Genomic DNA, 6,332 nt, shown 5'->3' with positions numbered 1-6,332 from the left:
AAGAAAAGGTCAGTGCAAAAGAGGAAGACAGTCAAGGAGATGTAACAATGAGCTCAAACCTGAAAAGAAATGTGAGGATGGTGAAAGACCAGGCAGTGTTTCTCTGTTGTACATAGAGTCAATGTGAGCTGGAACCTACTATTTAACAACAACAGCAATAATAACAATTGGACAGACATGCGGCTTAAACAAGGTATGGGTTGGAGAGTGGGAGTATACCTACAAATATATATATGTTTGTCAGGGAAAAAAGGTACATGGTTCTTTACCTTGGCTGCGACTATAATTATGAATGTGTACTGGGCAAAGTTAGGAAAAATTAACCAAACACCTTGAAAGAATTAGTGCATCCTTGCCCACCAAACCCAGAGGACAATATTCCTGCTCAGAACAGCTAATGCACAGAGAGGACCATAGGGTTGGCCCGACCATAAGACATGACATCCCTCACTGATCCATAACGCTATGGGGGACACACGGGAGACACAGTGCAGGAATTGCACCAATCTGACACCACCAAGCTGAGGTGAAACACTAAGGACATGCAACAGAATAGCCAGGGGAGCAGAGCAATGAAGTCTCTGGGGAATACCAAAAATAGATTGTGCAGCCAGGGCATGGCAACCCATCAGAGTTGACTGGAAAACACTCCTAAAGGTCAAAAAACAGACCTTGAACTATTTACAGGCTTTGCTTTTTTGGGTTGTTTTGTTTTCTTTTGTTACTTAGTTTTGTTCTGTCTTGTTTTTGTGCATATTATTGTCTCTGCATGTTTATCTAGATAAGATAGGGAGGATAAACAATCTGGAGGAGAAAACGACAGTACCAATGGTTCTGGGGGGACAGGGGAGAGGGGAATGCAGGAGAAAGAAAGTGGGTGTTAACAAACCCAGGGACAAGTAATCTAAATTTGATGGTGAACAACAAGTAATCTAACAAGTAATCTAAAATTGATGGTGAGGAACAACAAGTAATCTAAAATTGATGGTGAGGTGTAGGGAGGAGGCCTGGTAGGGCTTGACCAAGGGCAATGTAACTGAGAGGAATTACTGAAACCCAAATGAAGCCTGAACATGATAGTAGGAGAAGAGAAAAGTAAAAGGAAATAGAGGAAAGAACTAGGAGGCAAAGGGCATTTATAGAGGTCTAAATACAGGCATGCACATATATAAATATATTTATATATGACAACGGGGAAATAGACCTATGCACATATATTTATAGGTTTATTATTAAGGTATCAGATGGACATTGCACCTCTACTCAAGTGATCCCTCAATGCAAGAACACTTTGTTCTATTTACCTGGCATTCCCTGATGCTCACCTTCCTGATACAATTGCTGAAGACAAAGTGGGTACATAAACAAACATGGTGAAGAAAGCTGATGGTGCCGGCTATAAAAAGATATAGCATCTGGGATCTTAAAGGCTTGAAGATAAACAAGTGGTCATCTAGCTGAGAAGCAACAAAGCTCACATGAAAGAAGCACACCAGCCTGTGTGATCCTGAGGTGTCGATAGGATGAGGTATCAGGGAAAAAACCAGAACAAAAAATCATATCATTGTGAATGAGGGGGAGAGTGGAGTGGAGACCCTAAGCCCATATGTAGGCAATTGGACACTGGACATTCCCTTACAGAAGGGGCACAGAGAGGAGACAAGCCAGTCAGGGTGCAGTATAGTAATGATGAAACATACAACTTTCCTCTAGCGTTTTAATGCTTCTCTCCCCACCCCACTATCATAATCCCAATTCTACCTTATAAATCTGGCTAGACCAGAGCATGTACATGAGTATAGATAAGAACTGGAAACACAGGGAATCCAGGACAGATAAACTCCTTGGGACCAATATTGAAGTAGCCATACCGGGAGGGTAAGGGGAAGGTGGGGGAGAAAGGGGGAACCAATCATAATGATCTACATATAACCCCCTCCCAGGAGGATGGACAACAGAAAAGATATCGGTTAGGGTAAGACATGAAAAAAAAAAAGATAAATTATCAAGGGTTCATGAAGGAGGGAGGAAGTGAAAGGGAAGGAGGGGAAAAATGAGAAGCTGATACCAAGGGCTTAAATGGAAAGAAAATATTTTGAAAATGATGCTGGCCACAAATTTACACATGTGTTTGACATAATGGGTGGATGTATGGATGGTGATGAGTTGTATGAACCCCCAATAAAATAATTTAAAAAAAAAGAATTAGTAACTTGGTTTAGCAACTCAGAATCATAGTCTTGAGTGACATAAAAATTAGTTGGGATACATAAATCACAATGTTTTACTTACTTTGGTAAATAGTGACCTGATTAATAGGTAACAAGATAAATGGGGGAAAAGTTTGAATTTATCAAGGATTTTGCCTTGCTTAGATCCACAATCAATGCTCTTGGTAGCAGCTGTCAAGAGATCAAAAGATGCATCACATTAAGTAAATCTGCCGCATAAGACTTCTTTGAGTATTGAAAGCAAGAATATTATTTTGAGGACTAAGGTGCACCTTACCTATGCCATTATTTTCAGTTGCCTCATATACATGTGACATTTGGGCATTGAATAAAGAAGACAGAAGAAGAATTTATGCATTTGAAGTGTGGTACTGGAGAAGAATATTGAAAGTACATGGACCACTAAAAGCACAAACTGATCTGTCAGGTGCACTTTAGTCAAAGAAGTTTTAGACAATAGATTTACTTAATGTGATGCATCTTTTGATCTCTTGACTACTGCTTCCAGGAACATTGATTGTGGTTCTAAGCAAGGCAAAATCCTTGATAACTTCAACCTTTTCTTCATTTATCATGATGTTACCTATTGATCAAGTTGTGAGGATCATGCTAAAATGCTCCTTACATGCAAGGGTGGCAAGCATTCATCATGCATACATTGGACATGTTGTCAGGAAAGACCAGTCCCTGGAGAATGACATCATGCTTGGCAAAGTGAAGGGAGTGGAAAAAAAGGGAAAAGACTACAAGGAGATGGATTGACACAGTGGCTGCAACGATAGGCTCAGGCACAGGAACAATTGTGAGGATGTCTCAATTCTTGGCAGTATTTCTTTCTGTTGTGTATAAGGTCACTATAAGTTGAAACTGACTAGCTGTCACCTACCAGCAACATGATCCTCAGAACAGTAGAACTAGTTAGTGTCCACTACCACTACCAACTGCTTTGAAAGGGGTCACTTTGGAGGGTACTGGGTAGAGTGGGAGAAAAAAGTGGAACAAAACTCAACGTCATGAAAGAGCCCAGGCTTTGTGGTTGGATAGAGACTAGTTGAGCCCAGAGATTTTGGCTCTTCATTACCTTGTGGATTTGGAATTGAATCCACCCCTGTAGCTTAATTGTCAGCCAAACAAGACAAGTCTATGATGGGAACAATCAGACAATTGACATTTGCATACCTCAGAATAATGAACATTTGGGATTAAGGGGAAACATTTAATAAAGGACAAAATTCAGCAAAGAGGATGAACTAAACAGAGGAATCATAAGGAGGAGGTAGGATGGATGATGCTCCATTGAGGGGATTACAATGAATGAGATGGAACAAAATTTATATGAATCATTGAATTAAAAACCCATGATCTGCTCTATAAATCTTTTTTTTTTTTTAACATTTTATTAGGGGCTCATACAATTGTTATCCCAATCCATACACACATCAATTGTGTAAAGCGCATTTTTACATCGTTTCTCAAAACATTTTCTCTCCATTTAAACCCCCGACATTAGGTCCTCATTTTTCCCCTCCCTCCCCGCTGCCCCCTCCCGCATGAGCCCTTGATAGATTATAAATGGGTATTTTGTCATATCTTGCCCTGTCCGACGTCTCCCTTCATCCACTTTTTGGTTGTCTGTCCCCCGGGGAGGAGGTCACACACAGTTCCATGTAATTGGTTCCCTCTTTCCTACCCATTCTCCCTTTACCCTCCCTGTTTTGCCACTCACACCACTGGTCCTATAGGGCTCATCCATCCTGGATTCCCTGTATTTTCAGTTCCTATCTGTACCAGTGTACCTCCTCTGGTCTAGCCAGACTTGCAAGATCGAATTCGAGTCATGGTAGTGGGAGCGGGGAGGAAACATTTAGGAACTAGAGGAAAGTTGTATTTCGCATCATTGTTACATCGCACCCTGGCTGGCTCATCTCCTCCCCGAGACCCCTCTGCAAGGGGATCTCCAGTGGCCTACTAATGGGCTTTGGATCTCCACTCCGCACTCCCCCCATCATTCACTATGGTAAGATTTTTTGTTCTGATGATGCCTTACACCTGATCCCTTCGACACCTCGTGGTGCTCTATAAATCTTATATACTCTATAAAATCAATTCACAATGAAAGCTATAACTTTTTTTTTTTAAAGAGACTGGTTATGAGGAGGCTTTCTCCATACTCCATGAGGTTTCTAGGATCCTTGCCACCCCATTGGCATGTCTCTGGCTGAGTTGGCCAAAACTGTGGAAGACGTTAAGCACCTTAAAGGCCAAACCAGCAGATAATGAAATGTTATTCATATACAGCTATCATAAACAAGCCATCACGGGCGACATAATCACAGAATGACCTTGGATGTTGGACTTCCCAGGCAAGGCCAAGGGAATGAGCTGAAAGGGACCTCAAAGGAGAATGTCATGTAAGCTTACATAGACCAGGTAGAAGAACTAAAGAAAACGTATAGACTTTAAGGGACTGGATGAGGATATCAGTCAACCGTTTGATTCTACCAAATGTAACACCTTATTCCTTCTAATATTGCCATTGAAGTTAAGTAATGAAGATACCCAGTTTTCCCAGTTCCTCGAGCTATCCAAGATAAGGCTCTTCCCCAATAGGAGCAAAAATATGGTTACTAACTTGGGCTGTGTAATTTTTATTTGTAGATCAATTAAAAGTGAATTTGTTACTCCCCTCTCCAAAAAACCCCTCCCAAACCCAAGCTTATTTCATTCAAGAGATGTAAATAAAATGAAGAGTCGTGGCACCAGAAGTGTCTCTATGTGCTTTGTGGAATGGATTGAGGGGAGCAATGTTACATGACACTTACTAGAAGTTGAGTGTATTGCTTTTAAATCCACAGCTCATTTGGCTTAGCTCTGGATTGGTGACCTTGTCAAAAGATCACAGGGTGTGCAACCAAGAATTATTTTAAACCAATTCAAAATTTTCACCTATAACATTGAACATGTTGAAAAATGGACTTCCCAGTGGTATTTCCTACAGCCCATTCTCCCCGCCCTCTGACCTCCCCCAATATTTTTCTCTTTCCTATTTTGAGCCTTCAAATTTTCTGCAGTTTTTGTAATAAGTAGGATATATGACCAGGGTTTAAAAAATTCATAGAAAAATAGAATGAAAAGATAATGGATTTTTTCTTTGAATTTTTTGAAGCACTTTTGCATAATGGTTAGAAACAGAGAGGGCGAAGCCAGAGCTTTCTTTTTTCTCTCTTTATTGGGGCTGGGCGGGGGTGGGAGAGGCTTGAAAAAATATTTTTTGCACCACATTAAGAATAACTTCAATGCACCCCAAATATTCTGAATGTTCTTCTATGGTCTCCTGAGCATAATACTTGATACATAATCCAAATTAACTCCATTTATTTGCATTTTCCTATTTAACAGTGCATAGAGAAAGGATCCCTTATGATAGGCTATACTCAGTGTTGATACAGAGCAACATATTATAGATCTGGATGAGTAAGTTTTTCTTTAACTAGTAAGTATCATGTTTTCTTTAGAAAACATTCTTGTACAGACAAAGCCTGACTTCTTCTAAGAGAAACTTCACCTAGTGCAGAAAATGATTTTTCCCATGAAATATTCATCCTGTAAGACTAATCTAAATTTCCAATATGATTCCTTTCACTGTGATTTTAGAAAGTTCTGGGGAAATACTGACCTTAGACTGTGACAGAGAGCTAGTATAAAATAAGTTGAAAAGCAATATTTCTTGATAATATCACTTATTCTCTACTTACTAAAAGCCCAACGCCCTTCCTGTACAAAGACCATAGTTTCCTGTGAACCAGAAAAAACTGTAAATTTTACCAGCTGGTTTTAACTGAGAAGAAATATCCAAAAATTCCTCTTGTGGGCTCTATAAATGCTGAGATAGTAGTCTGACACATGAAATATAATAAGTGTACTTATTCATGCTTTCCCCCTTCTCAAACATGTCCTAATGATTTGTTATTTTACTTCATGTATAAATAGCCATGAAGTAGAGTTTCACTAAGTGAGAGGCCTGCTGTTTTTTCTTATGTAAAGTGTCAAGTGAGTTGAATATTTTGGGGCACATAAATCTTTGTTTGGCACCTAAGTAGA

General features: G+C 39.8%; 1 pseudogene; it reads left to right on the top strand.

Moving 5' to 3' along the window:
- Positions 1–4,439: 4,439 nt before the first annotated feature.
- Positions 4,440–4,694, top strand: LOC101643220 (annotated as a pseudogene).
- The last annotated feature ends 1,638 nt before the right edge of the window (positions 4,695–6,332 follow it).

This window comes from Echinops telfairi, unplaced genomic scaffold, assembly GCF_000313985.2.
Source record: "Echinops telfairi isolate 266 unplaced genomic scaffold, ASM31398v2 ScPeMD7_14;HRSCAF=57, whole genome shotgun sequence".
In the NCBI taxonomy this organism is placed as follows: domain Eukaryota; kingdom Metazoa; phylum Chordata; class Mammalia; order Afrosoricida; family Tenrecidae; genus Echinops; species Echinops telfairi.
The sequence above is the reverse complement of the archived record's forward strand: the minus strand, read 5'-3'. Positions and strand labels throughout refer to the sequence as shown.